The sequence below is a fragment of the Vigna unguiculata genome, chromosome 3, assembly GCF_037176805.1.
Source record: "Vigna unguiculata cultivar grain cowpea cultivar isolate G323 ecotype 2 chromosome 3, ASM3717680v1, whole genome shotgun sequence".
NCBI classification, from domain to species: Eukaryota; Viridiplantae; Streptophyta; class Magnoliopsida; order Fabales; family Fabaceae; genus Vigna; species Vigna unguiculata.
In genome coordinates, this window is record NC_140794.1 from 62,346,263 (window position 1) to 62,361,836 (window position 15,574).

General features: G+C 32.5%; 1 protein-coding gene across 40 annotated transcripts in view; it reads right to left on the reverse strand.

Moving 5' to 3' along the window:
* The window catches only part of LOC114175798 (uncharacterized), a 36,607-nt gene that overhangs the window by 19,705 nt on the left and 1,328 nt on the right, over window positions 1–15,574 (reverse strand). For 5 of the 40 annotated variants that reach the window (XR_014994120.1, XR_014994121.1, XR_014994122.1 and 2 more), the window contains exon 2: window positions 11,677–15,559. The gene's annotated coding sequence lies outside the window, so the exon portion shown is untranslated. Of the gene's footprint in view, window positions 1–1,704; window positions 1,936–1,984; window positions 6,838–6,860; window positions 15,560–15,574 lie in introns of those variants that run through there. The other 35 variants (XM_085671737.1, XM_085671731.1, XM_085671733.1 and 32 more) reach the window with 31 other exon arrangements.

Below are 15,574 nucleotides of genomic sequence, written 5' to 3' on the forward strand. Positions count from 1 at the left end.
AACCACCTTGCAAGGCTAAATGCTCCTGGGTGACCAATAGTGAAGTAGTTAGATAGCTCTCTTCTCAATCTCTAGATCCCACGGTCCACACTCCATCACGCCTCCATCTTAATCGCACCTCACTGATGCATTTTCTCCTCCGCACTCTCTCTGTATACCAACACTTTTTCTTTTTATTTGCCTAAATAATATATTTAATTATTTATTTATATAATAACGCAAAAAAATAATAATCACTTCTGCTTCAACTTCTTTCTTTATATACTCAACCTGTGTAATATATTCATATTAATCCTTTTTCTCTTTCTTTATACTCACAATTTAAATCTATTATATTTATTAATGAAACATGATTCATGTCTTCATTCTTTTTCTTTTTAAATTTTAATTCATAAAATATGTTATTATAATAATTGAGAAATTACGATAAATATATTTTGTTAAGATTTGATGATTCAAACCAGTGATATAGGTATATATTTTGACTCAAGTTTATTTTTTTATTATTATTATTATATATATACAATATATACTTTAAGGCATAATCACATAAATTATTATTGGTATGGTTTTCATGATTTGAAATCAAATTAATAAAACCAGAATATATTTTGATTCAGATTAATTAATAATATCTGTATGTTTTCTAATACATGATTGGATGGAAAATAGAATTTAGAATAACATATATAATTACTTTATCTGTATTAAGTAATAAATATTTTATTTGATTGGAATGTTTAAAAATGGTTTAACTATTTTTATTTGAAACTTATTGTTTTATTCTTTTATCATAAATGATATTTTCCATTTTTTTAATACTAAAAGAACTATATTAATATAGTTAATAAGAGGAATATCTTTTTTCTCTATAATTTGTAATGAGGATCCTAAAAAGATGAATTTGAGCAAGAGCAAGTGAGTTTATATAAAAACTTTATATACTTTTTAGTTGATATTTTATATGAAAGTTTAAAATATATTTTTTTTTTATAGATATAACTTATCAAGACGAAGTGGGAGCTTCAAATGCAATTAATTTAAATGATTGAAGATATATTAAGATTTTGATATTGTTTATAAGAGAACTTACTAAAAAACCTATATATTAAGATGTATAAATATTTTGATTTTGGTGTATTAAAGTATGATGCATATTTCAAGTATTATTTTTTAAACACTTTTAAATTATAAATTTATATTATTATTGCGTATTACAATCATATGTAATTAGTGTAATTCCGTTCAAAATAATGTAATTCAGTTCAAAAATAATACAATTCAGTTCAAAATCAATGCAATTCGACTAAAAAATAGTACAACTCAATTTAAAAATAGTGTAATTTATTCAAAATCAATGCAATTCGATTAAAACATGATTCAAAAATATTGTAGTTAAATTAAAAATTAATATAGTTCAGTTCAAAAATAGTGCAGTTCAATTAAAAAATAGTACAATTCAGTTAAAAAATAATTCAATTCAGTTCTGATGTCGTACAGTTCATAAAACAATTCAATTTGTAACAGTTCAGTTCGTCTGAATTGTTTTCTAATTCAGTGCAGTTCATGCATTTTTAGTTCAGTGCAATTCATAAAAACCATTTTTTAATTCATAACAATTTTTGGTAAATACTATTAACCATCGGATCAATACATCAATCAAATAATTTGATAAAAGAACCCTTCTCTGTAACCAAATAATCATACTAACAACACATCTCTGTAATTCAATGCAAGAATAAAACTAGCAATCAAAAATACATAAATACTCCTAGAGAATACATTAATACCTAACAAAACTGCACACAGAATTATTTTATGCAGAATTATTTTATCCGTTCGTTCAAATACCATTTCTCAACAGTTCTCCAATTCAACAGAAATTAACAAATTCTCCTCTAAAACATATCATCTTGTTTAGAAACACATCAATTCCTGTCCAATTCAAACAAAATCAAAACAAATCATAATAAATAGAAAGGTCTTTTCGAAAACTGATACTCATCAATACAACTTTTTAAAGCAAGAAGAATGTTCATCCGACACTACCTTTTAAGAACCATACTCCATCAATACAACCATGATAATTAAATCAAACCAACAAGTTTAGCCAGTTAAAAACAAAAATTTTAACTTCACAGATAAAAGATTTTCCACCCACCATTTGCATATCCTGCACCCACTTCATTGCTTAGTTATTATCTGTAAAGCCCATGAAATCAAGAAAACTGTAATCAATCTATGTTAAAGATGAAGGAACTAGACAATATCATAAATAAATTCAAGAATTAAAAAGCAAAGGAGAAATTTCGATAACTAAATTAGACAATAACAAAGGTGTAGGTCAATAATGAAGAAAACAACAATAAATAAATTTCAGCTTGACATAAAATCAAAGAAAGACAAACTTTTAGAAAGGAGGATTATTGAATGAAAAACTAAAAGATTTGAAAGTTGAATTAAAACAATAAAATAACCTGTAATTAATAACAAAAAAATTGAACAAAATACATAATTTTACGAGCAAGAGAAAGTTGAAATACAAAAAGTAAAAGAAAATGAACGGAAAACAATAGTAAAATATTTACACATTTATTAATTGCAAAAGAAACAAAATTCAGTTTAGAGAGTTAAAAAGGAGCTCTTGCTAAGACCTACCTTAGATGAAGTGGACTTCGTGGGTAGTGATGCCTCATATGAATCTAGAGGTAGTTTTGACAGATAATACAACAATATTTTCAAAATATTAAGAGTATGTTTTTACAAATCATACAACAATATAAAAATACGAAAGAGATAAGAGTATGAATTAAATTTTTTGTTTTTGAATCTAGAGGTAGTTTTGGCAATAGTTTTGACAAGAATATAAAAAAGATAAGAGTATGAATTAAATTTTATGTTCTTTAATCCAAGGAAAAGATTTAGGAATGAAAAACAGAGAAAAGATTTCCTGGAAAAACATACCTCATAAGTTCATAACCCTTGATAACACATGTAATCTTCTAGAAATTACGCCCGAAACAAAAATCTCATTCAGATGAAAAAATATTAGACATCTAACACAGGGAATAAGATTTGTCCAACAGCTAAATATGAATGAATACAAAGCATTTGTTTATTGATTACTATAAATAAATATTTCAAAAACCAACATTAAAATAAATCATTCACATAATCTACATTCTAAATGTAGAATGTAAAATACAACATTTTTTTCCAGGACGTCCAGATCATTTCACAAACAACAGTAACTACTAAAGGCAAATACATAAATCACAACAATTTTATAAACCCACTGCAATGCTTTAATAATTAAATGATCATATTCCTTGAAAATATCTGGCAATCACAGCACATATTTCTAACAAGTACGTACACTGTTGGTAGTTGGACATATCCTAATAAAAAAAAAAAAACAGAAAACTTCTGACTCTGCCCAGAACCACGCTGTCAAAACAACAATCAAGAAATGAGGGAAAAACTAGACTAAAACGTGCATATATCAACAAAAGTATATTTTTTACAACTTTTACATAGCCCATATGAGAGAAAAATAAATTCTTCGCCATAAAAAAAACTAGGTTCTCATTAGCTATTGTGGTTTCAAGTTGAACTTTAAACATTCTTCCCCAAGACTCCAGTATCGCTCTTGCATAGAAATACATCAATTTCTATCCAAATCAAACAAATATGCAAAATAACGAAAGGAGAGGTTTTGGAAAACCAAGAAGCAAGCCATCAAATCAAACAGTAAGCCCAGCAGCACCGTCAATAACCCCACAATGCCTTTTATAGGCCCAGACCTCATAATAACGTGGCAGACAAATCCTCCTCAAATGTCAGTTTGTAAACAGTATACTTGCAGTGACAGTGACGAACTGCTGGCATACCACCATCAATACAACCAAGATTAGAATCAAACCAACAAATTTAGCCAAGTTAAAAGATAAATCAGAAGAGCACAGCAAGCAATGGTAAATAAAACATTTGGCTTCACATATCAAAGAATTTCCACGCACCATTTGCACATCTACACCACACTTCATTTCTTGGCTTCCTTGTAAAGCTCATGAATTCAAGAAAAATAAAATCAATTGGGTATAAGATAGACCAAGACCATAAGATGAATTCATAAATTTAGAAATTAAAAAACAAATGGAAAAATTCCCATGACAGGCTCAATGATCATAATGTTTAGTGATCAATTACCTTCCTACAACCAATAAGAGAGGCTACGACCATTCCAAATCGAGTGCAAAAGAAAAATAACAAAACGAGAGACAACACACATTCCAGATGCACCATCATATACCTTCCCACTATTCAACCATTAACAGAGACAAAAATCTACCTCCATTGCCTCCACCACCCAACAGGCATCCAAAGTCTAGTCATTACTCCAAAAGGAGTTAAAGGCCAAACAATACAAATGCCAATACCTCCTATACTCAAACAGTGCCTGTCACCACTCCACAAATTTAGCAAGAATCAGAATGCATGCAAGTCGCACTAAACTCTCTTTCAAGTTTTTAATTACTCCTTTTTATGTTTTTAACACCTCAACTAGCATATTAAAACTCAAACTCGAGGGCACACCGACAAATAAAGAGCACAAACACCAATTCTGACAACATCAATAGATTGAGAAAACCATAATCCGAACTAATACAAAATCACCAAATCATTTTATAGGATAGCCCATTTCTTCCAAAAAGGACCACACTTACTTGATTCAATAACAAGCCCAACTTCATCAACTGCATAATAGAAAATCCTCTGCAGACAAACAAATGGCAGTGGAATGCCTATGTTTGTGATCAAACAAAAAAACAAAAAATGAAGTTTTGAAATCAAACTGTCGAATCTTCTTGATAAATGAAGTAGAAAATAAAGAACCTAGACAACAAGATGAATTCATAAATACAATCCCAATCGACCACATTCCCAATCGACCACATAAGAACAAAAGTGAATAGAAACACAACAAAAACGCAACAAAACTAGAGAGACTACAGCTATTCCAAACACAATAATGTACCTTCCCACTATTATTCAAAAAATGAGAGAGACTACAACCATTGCAAACAATAATCTACCACCATTGCAACCCATGCAAAACCCAACAGACATCCATTGCAAGTCTTCACTACAAAACGAGTCAAAGGCACAAGTATACAAATTACAAAACCACTTCCAAAACCACTTCCAAAACCTGTCTCCCACATATCAATTAGCAAAGTAAAGAGCTTTTTCAGATTGAACAGAATCAGTAAGGGATTACAACAGAAAAGGTATGTACATTTGAGGACATGCTTACAAAGAAAGAGCACAAACACCAAAATTTGATACATACATCATCATCATCATCAAATACTTCACAAGTTAAGCTACACACACATGGCTTGTCTTCCTAGAAGATGGAACTATAGAAACCACATGAATTCAAAAATTCAAGAATGAAAACCAATGGAGAAACTCTGCAGAGAAACAAGCAACAAACCAATCCTTATGTTTGGTGATCAAGTCCAAAGAAAAAGAAATTAGAGTAGAGAGCAAACTCAGAAGAAATGTGAACCTTCACATGATTTCAGAGACCAGATGAGACGCAGATCATTGCACAAAAAACAATCTATACACGGCTGCAGGAAAAACAAATCACAATTCAACCCAAACCTTCTGTGATAATTACTTTGGTTCTTAAGAAATTAGGTTATCTAGAGCGAAACTTTCCAGCTTGATGTAGATTGTAGTGCTTAAACAAATCCTATTCCAAAAACATTGTTGTTTATAAAAAAGATATCGAATTAATATTGGAGATACTTGTAGAAAATATAAATAACTACCAAAGTAGTTCTCCAAATTGCTGAGTAAGAAAATTGGGACAATTCCTGATACAGGAACAGCAAGGAAGACATCCAACCCAAAACCCACACAAGAAAATAGCAGGTTCATATAAAACCAAGGGCGAGAACCAGTAACTCATAGGAGGCTTGATGAGCTAAAACCATGCAGTTCAATAATTCAAAAACAAGGCTTGAGGAGATAAAATCATGAAGTTCAATAATTCAAAAACCAGGGTAGACGTCAATGCTAATAACAATCAAAGTCAATACATTAATCATAAATAATTTTATAAAAATCACTTCAACTCTGTAATAGCCAAATGATCAACAACACATCTATCTATGTAATCCAATGCAATAATAGAAGCAGCAATCAAAAATACATAAAATTCCTAGAAAATACCTAACAAAACTACACAGATATATAAATATATATATATATATATATATATACATACATACATACCAGAGCCTGTCTTGTCAGAGCAAGAGTCAAGTGAAGGAAAAATATAGCTAGTCTGCCAACCATATCAAATACTAAAGGGTGACTTCACATTTATGGAAACAAGAATATCAAATACTGCCCTCTAATCGGTCACATGCTTTCATGAGCAGTTTCAAATTCTTTCATGATTTTTAAAACTCAAAACAGGAAAAGAAGTATCAGCCTCTATGTGATGGACAGGAAAGGGATTAACGCAATCAGGTAAACAAACAACCGGATTTGGTAGAGAAATAGAATAATTAACAAGAAAAATATTTTATTCAGAGTTGTTAGCAGTTCTAAATCATTATAACATTTCTCGTAGAAAAAGGTCTTCCAACTCAACTGAAATAAACAAATTCTCCAAAACTCCATTATCACTATTGTAAGAAACACATCATTACCATCCCAAATTCAAACAAATAAAGAGGTCTTGAAAAATTATTAAAAGAGTCCAAGATCTCAACTACAAGGAAGTTATCCAGAGAAGACGTCAAAATTGAGTAAAACCTTTCAAAGCAAGAAAACCATACCATCAAACCAGAGAGTAAATCCCAACCGCACTTGTCCCAAATGCTCATCCTAAGTGCCTCTTTTGAACCAGAAACCATCAATAGAAGCATGATGATATCAAACAAAACAAGTCCACCCATTAAGAAAATAAATCAGAATACACATCCGTGAACTGGTAAATAAAACATTGAGATAGAAAGGTCAAAGCCAGATACAAAGAGATCATAGAATTTCCACCCTCCATTTGCACACCCTGCACCCCTTCAATTCTTAGTTTCTCTGCAAAGCCCATGAATTCAAGAAAACTAAAATCAATCTCGGAAGAAGTTGAAGGACCTAGAAGATAAGATGAATAAACAAATACAATAATTGAAAATCCAACGGAGAAGTCTCACAACAGTCTCGATGATTCATCGATCAAGTATTGCTCTTCAATAGATAATCACCATCACTAACAAATGTACCTTCTTACAAACAATAAGAGAGACTACCTTAAGCACATAAGTAAAATAGTAAATGGAAACTCAATAAAACATGAAGCATTGTTGTAAGAAAAATAATCTACACCTGCTTCCACGATCTAGTGATAATCCTTGCGATAAAAACTGATAATGCTTGCATTATTCAATCGACAAAAGCACATCGATTGATAGTTAAACCTCTGACAAGAGCACACCATATAATTCAATCCAACAGATGCGCATCGATCAATCTTTAAACACCATATAATAGATCCTTAAACACCGTATTATTGAATCCCACAAAAACACACAATATAATTAAAAATCAAACGTTAAACTGATTCTGTGTGCTTTTTGTGCTTTTGTGGGATTGAAATCAACCCAGAATTTCCTTCACTCCCCGCATGGGCTTTGATTGAGATAAGGAAACTCATATCTAATCAGGTCTACTTTTGCTACTGTAGAAGGAAAGGATATATGGTAACCCTGTCTCGAAAAAAAACTTAAAAATATAAGAAACTAAATTAAGCTTGCACAACACTGTCAAAATAATTTCAGTATTAGAACCTGTGGAAGAGTGAAAAAACAGAATTGAAGGTTTGGTTATGCCTCGAAATAATGACCTTCGTATGCTAGTAATGACCCCGCTGCATTTTTTCTGAATTGTGATATATACTTGACCAAGAACATCTCCTCAGACAAGCACAACACATGAATATAACTGGGGACTTTCTTGCAGAGATTTTTTTATTTCAACAGTTGGACAACTTCATCAAGAAAGCATGCGACAGTCCATGGTGAATAAGGACAGACTTGGGCAACGTACCTGTATGCAAGAAGAATTTCATCCAACTTTCGACTTCTTCTCTGATGTTCTAAACAAAGTCGGGGTTCTCTTGAACTTTTACGGGCCCTCATCCTTAAAAAACCCAAAACAATTAACTAGTTTCAACTTTCACACAAAGGTTTTATCGCTCAAACGACTTAATGTATGAATTGCATGGACAACCATTCTTGAATTGCAAGGAAAAGCCTTGGATGAAGTTTGAGTAGCAAGGCAAGATGAGTCCCAAGAATGCCACACCTCTCCAAAAAGACGACATCCTCCATAAACCTTTTGTACTTTGGGAGTATCCAGCCACATCTGTGTAACACAAAAATGAAATCTTTCTGGTCGCACACAATTTTCCTAATAGCTTCAACCTAGGGGACAAATGTTCTCTTGAAGCTATGAATCAAAATGGAGGGATTCTTTGAGATGAAGCTGCATAACTCGTAACCCTGGAATCCAGACATTTGAAAGAACTGAATTTTGGGACTCAAGATTTTATAACTGTAAAAAGTAACTGGAATCTTTGACGAATCAGGGAGTGGCGGACCTTAGAACAACGGTAAGGGACCCCCTCCAATTTTTTTCTCCAATGACCCAATAGACATCTTCGCAGCAACACGTGTAGAAAACGATAATTAAAATCAACAAGGTTTATAGTTACAAGATCTTCAACTCCTGAAGGTGGAGTTAACATGATGAAAAACAGCAATGAAAACAGTGAATTCAATCGGGATCCCGATCCAAATCCCACCACCCACCATTTGCACACCCTGCACCCACTTCATTTCCTAATTTTCCTGTAAAGCCCAAAGCCCACGAATTTAAGAAACATAAAGCCCACAAATTTAAGAAACGTAAAGCAATCAGGGTAGAAAAGGAAGGACATAGACGATAAGTTGAAGAAACAAATTCAAGAATTAGAAAAATGAATCGAGAAATTTCCTTAACAGGCTTAATGATCATGATGTTATGCGATTCGAACTCGAGCTCACAAGAATGATAATAAATGGAAACGTAATAAAACATAAAGCTTTGTAGCAAGTTCAAAAATTTACAGCTTTTGTCTCCATGAACCAACATACATCCTCATTGCTGCAACACGACTAGAAGACAATCAACATAAACAGTCAACAGTCGAACACGTGTCAAAGCCTCTCACTTATATAAGGCGTATTTATAACATATCTCACTCCACAAGTTTATATCAAGAACAACGACAAAGAAAATAATGAATGCAGAGATAATGAGACCTAAGGTTTCACCCCATCTCCATATTTATAACATCCTCATTGCTGCAACACGACTAGAAGACAATCAACATAAAATAAGTCAACAGTCTAATAACACACATGTCAAAGCCTTTCACTCGTAACATATCCCACTCCACAAGTTTATATCAAGAACACCGACAAAGAAAATAATGAATGCAAAGATAATGAGACCTAAGGTTTAACCCCATCTCCATCCATTGATTCCCTGAAAAACCCATGAATTCAAGAAAAATAAAATCAATATGGATGGAAGATGCAGGACCTAGAGATTAAGATGGATAAACAAAATGAAGAATTAAGAAACCAATGGTCAAATGCCCATTATAACATTTATCGAAGAAAAAGGTTTTCCAACTCAACTGAAATAAACAAATTCTCCAAAATTCCATTATCACTATTGTAAGAAACACATCATTACCAGCCCAATTCATACAAATACAGAGGTCTTGAAAAATTATTAAAAGAGTCCAAGATCTCAAAATTGGGTAAAACTTTTCAAAGCAAGAAGAAAACCATACCATCAAACCAGAGAGTAAATTCCAACCGCACTTGTCCCAAATGCTCATTATAAGAGCCTCTTTTGAACCATAAACCATCAATAGAAGCATGATGATATCAAACAAAACAAGTCCACCCATTAAGAAAATAAATCAGAATACACATCCGTGAACTGGTAAATAAAACATTGAGATACAAAGATCAAAGCCAGATACAAAGATCACAGAATTTCCACCCTCCATTTGCACACCCTGCACCCCCTTCAATTCTTAGTTTTCCTGCAAAGCCCGTGAATTCAAGAAAACTAAAATCAATCTGGGAAGAAGTTGAAGGACCTAGAAGATAAGATGAATAAACAAATACAATAATTGAAAAACCAATGGAGAAGTCTCATAACAGTCTGGATGATTCACCGATTAAGTATTGCCCTTCCATAGACAATGACCACCACTGAAAAATGTACCTTCTTACAAACAATAAGAGAGACTACCTTGCACGTAAGAAAAATAGTAAATGGAAACACAATAAAACATAAAACATAAAACATTCTTGTAAGAAAAATAATATACACCTGCCTCCACGATCTAATGATAATTCTTGCGATAAAACAACTGATAGTCTCTCTTGGCCCATCGATTGATAGTTAAACACCATATAATTAAATCCAACACTATTCAATCCGACAAAAGCACATCGATTGATAGTTAAACACCATATAATTCAATCCAACACTATTCAATCCGACAAAATCCGCCATCGATTGATAGTTAAACACCATATAATTCAATCCAACACTATTCAATCCGACAAAAGCACATCGATTGATAGTTAAACCATATGATTCAATCCAACAAAAAGCACACCATATAATTCAATCCGACAAGTACCCATCGATCAATCTTTAAACACCATATAACTCAAACCAACAAAAGTACATTTATCGATCCTTAAACACCGTATAATTCAATCCCGCAAGCACACCATACAGTTCAAAATCATCGATCGTGAACAAAATTTTGGGTCTCCTCAAGATTTTGTCAACGTCTGTAAACAGCAAGGGATCTTTGACGTTACTAGTTTTTAAATATCTTTGAGGTTACTAGTTTTTAAATATCTTTGACGTTACTAGTTTTTAAATATTTTTCACGTTACTTACTAGTTTTTAAATATTTTTCACGTTACTAGTTTTATTATATTATTTTATTATTATAATAATAAGACTCCTGTGTGAGTCTTATTTATGATTTTTTGTCATTATTTCAGATTTTACAGTAATATAGTTATGTTTAATCTTATTTTAATTTTCTAAATTTTTTTTCTTAAGTTTTCTTACATAATTAACTTAAAACTTTTTTTCTTACATAATATTTGACTCATTTAATTTTCATAACTGAAAATTGATTCAATTTAAAATAACATCATATCATCGATGGAGATGGATTATTCCGTATAAATTTTAAATTTGATTATAAGTTTAAATATTTATCGGTTATAAATTTTAAAAATATTTATCCCATAGTAAGAAAATAATTCATTTTTTATTTTTGGCAGAAAGAATGAAGTTTTGTTACTTGATGATTGAATCAGTACTAGTATATTGCAAACATATAAAGTCAAAAATTATGCTATCATACCATGAAATGAATGCAGGGAATCAGCAGTAAAATGGGAAAAATGTATATACACTCATCCAAAATAAACAGTTGAAAGACCATACAAATACGGCAAAGACAAGGAAATGCAGAATACAAGACCAAGAAAAAAAGAAGCGCACCTAGACAAAAATGACAGCAAGGAAAGGGCAGGGAAGAAGATGAAAGGAGCAAAAATCTAAAGAGGATTGCGAAAAAACACAGAAGCGAAGAAGAAACATTTTAGAGAATATTTGAAAATGAGAGAGAATAATAACCAAAGTTGAATCACAACCGTGGATGCAGGACGCGTGTCATGAAGCTGTACGCTGAGGAAAATTGTCACAATGAGCCTAGGAGATGTTACAGAAGACAACGATACTTTAATAATTAATTTTGAATTTTAATAAACAAAATGATTGATGAAACCTAGACAATGTAAAAATGAAAATCATATTTGTGACACCCTAAGCATCCATTACAAATCACAAACGAAAAAATAATTTGAAAAAAATTGAATAAAAAATAAAGCAGAGTCCATAAGAAAAGAACTATTGCAGAACTAATTGTAAAATACATCTTTGAAAATAACTACGAAAAAAAATGCCATAGAATTATTATTATTACAATAATGAGAATCATCAACAAGGATCTTCAGTGTAATAACTATTAAAGGCAATCCATCAATCAAAATAATTCAACTGTTACAATCAAAAAGATCATATTAACATAACACCTACGTAATTCAAAGCAAGAATAAAACTACCTATTAAAAATACATTACATACCCAGAAAATGTCTCACAAGCACATCGCATATTTCAAACTTGTACAACAAAACATTACATACGTTGTTTCATTATATCCAACTCCAGAAACATTATTCTTCGTAAGAAAACAAGGAAATCTGATACTGCCCAACTTACCAACCAACTAAATCAAAACTTACGGAAGATGATCCCATAAAACCAAGGTAGCCTTAGTCACTCTAAATAACAAGCTAATACCGGTCATCAGGTGCTGTTTTAAACCGTTCTAATAAAAAAGAAAGAGAAGTGTCAAACTCCTTGGTGTGTGCTGAAAATAAATTCAAGCAAACAAAGAATTATGTTATCTAAAGTTGTTAGTCGACTTAATTCGTCATACCATTTCAAGAAACTTATCCTGAAATTAACAAATTCTTCTCTGAAACTCCAGTATTAGGTATGCATAGAAATACATCAATTCCTATCTAAAATCCAACAATAATGAAAATAATGAATGGAAAGGATTTGAGCATACCATCAAATCAAAGAGTAAAGCCTAACAAAACTTGTCAACCACACTCATCCCACAATGCCTTTTGTAAACCGAGAACACAAAAATGTAGCAGACAAACCCACCTCAGATGTCAGTTTGTAACAGTTCTCTTGTATTGAAAGTTACAACCACGATCAGAATCAAACAAACAAGTTTAGCCAGTTAAAAATTAATCCAGAAAACACAGCACTGTACCGGTAAATAAAACCCATTAGCCTCACACTCCACATAATTTCCAAGCACCATTTGCACGTCTACACCATAACAGTATTGCTCCTGACTGATACATGTACCTTCCAACAACCAATTCGAGAGACTACAGCCAATCCAAATCGACAACATAAGAACAATAGTGAATGGAAACGTAATAAAAGGAGAGAGACTACAACCAATGAGAGACTTCTGTGTCATTCCAAACAATAATCTCCCGTCATTGCCTCCACGATAGACATCCATAGCAAGCAAGTCTTCGCTGCAAAACGAGTCACTCCCAAACGAGTCACTCCCACGCAAAAAGAAAATAATGAATGAAAAGATAATAGAACCTAAAGTTTCCCTGAAAATACATCCACTGCTTCCAAAATCCGTCCCCCACATATCAACTAGCAAAATAAAATGATTTTGAGATTGAAAAAAACCAGTAAGGGTCTAAGATTGATCAATATAGCCAACAAAAGATAGCAACTGCCTCCACATCCTATCACAAATAGTGAGAACACAACCCAAAAGGGGTTTTGATGTTTAGTAAACCCCAATCGCAGCACATATTTCAAACTAGTATGTACACTGTTGATACTTGGACATATCCTAATCAAAAACCCATAAGACTTATGACTCTTCTCAGAACTTCTGCCAAAACAACAATTAAGAATTGAGGAAACCATCAAATCAAACGAGATCTACGGGGTTCTACATATACTTGACATTGCTCCATCAAAAAAGTCTTTTGGTCAAACAATAGAGATTCATTGGATTATCAAGCGAAATCATATGTACAAATATATACCCAAAAAACATGTAAAACCCATTAACAGGCTCTCTCTAAACAAGTAAAACCCATTAACAGGCTCTCTCTAATCAATTTTTCATCAATTCTTTTTCTAGGATAATGAGCTACTTAAATACTCTCTTTTCTTTTGCCGAATCGCTCTTTTCGATTTTGGAACAAATATCTTTATCAACATAAGCCCAACAACACTTGTCAATAATACTCATCCCACAATTCCATTCAAAAAAACATAGCAAACAAATCCTCCTCAAATGTCAGTTTGCGGTGCCCGTGACAAAATCAGAAGAACACATCAAAGTGATGGTAAATAAAACCTTTAGCTTCACATATCGCAGAACTTCAACGCAGAATTTGCACATCTACACCACACTTCATTGTGCTTGGCTTCATAGGAGATAATAAATTCAATAATTAAAAAACCAACAGAGAAATTCCCATAACAGACTTGATGATCATAATGTTTAGAGATCAAGTACCTTCCTACAACCAATAAGAGAGGCTACAACTATTCCAAATCATACACCTTCCCACTATTCAACCATTAAGAGAGACTAGTTGTTCCAAACCAAAATCTACTTCTATCGAAGTCTAGTCATCATTGAAAACGAGTTAAAGGCCAAAAAATACAAATGCCAATGCCTCTTGTACTCATATAGTGCCTGTCACCACTTCACCAAAGTAGACAGAAGAATAACTTCAGAGGAAATAATGAACGCAAAGATAATTTAAAACCTAAAGTTTGCCTGGATCTTCATTCACAGCTTCCAAAACCTGTGCCCACATATGTATCAGCAAAAGTTTTCAGATTCAACATAATCAGCAAGGGACTAAGATTGAGTAAAATAGTCTGCAACAAGATAGCATCTGGTTCCCACATCTAGTTCCCACATCCTATCACAAATTGTGAGACCCCAACCTGAAGGAAGTAAATAGAGTTGTGATCTTTGAGTACCGAATAGTGCAAATAATATGCAAGAATAAGAATAAGAGTCGTACTAAACTCTCTTTAACAACAAAATCTGACCACATCAATTGATCGACCACACCATTTACTTCACCCAAATCAATACAAAATCACCAAACCATTTTATAGGATAGCTAATTTCTTCCACAAACGACCACACTTGAGTTCACTGTGAGAGCCAAACCAAGCACAAAAAAATGGTGAAATGAGCTCATCGTAGACCAAGGAAAAGTAAAAACAGAAGATGACCAGTTCTTCAACAACAAACCCCACTTCAACTGCATAATAGAAACACCTCTGTAGAGAAACAAATGGTAGTTGAATGCCAATGTTTGTGATCAAATGCCGACATTTCAAAAGCTAAGAAATTAGGTTATTACGAGTTCATAGTCATTCCTAACACTTTGTTGTTCAATCCTCACATGCTTAAAAGTCATGCAGTTCGGTAATTCAAAAACCAAGGGAGACGTAATTGCTAATAATAGGCTAACAGTACAAGAAACAAATCCAAAATACCAATGCAGAGAAATAATATAGAGAGCAAACTCAGATATTAGGTTCCATGTCGTAAACCATTCCTAACAGAAGATTTTTGATACGCAATCAGCAAAAGAAATCTTAAAGGCTAAGCAGCGTGTGCTAAAAAGGGATGAATGCAATCGTCTTGGATTTATAAGAAACAAAGTAACCCATTAAGTCCAATAATCTGCCGTCATAGTGTCAATGACCCGACATACATTCACAGCAAGTCTTCTCTACAAAAAAGAATA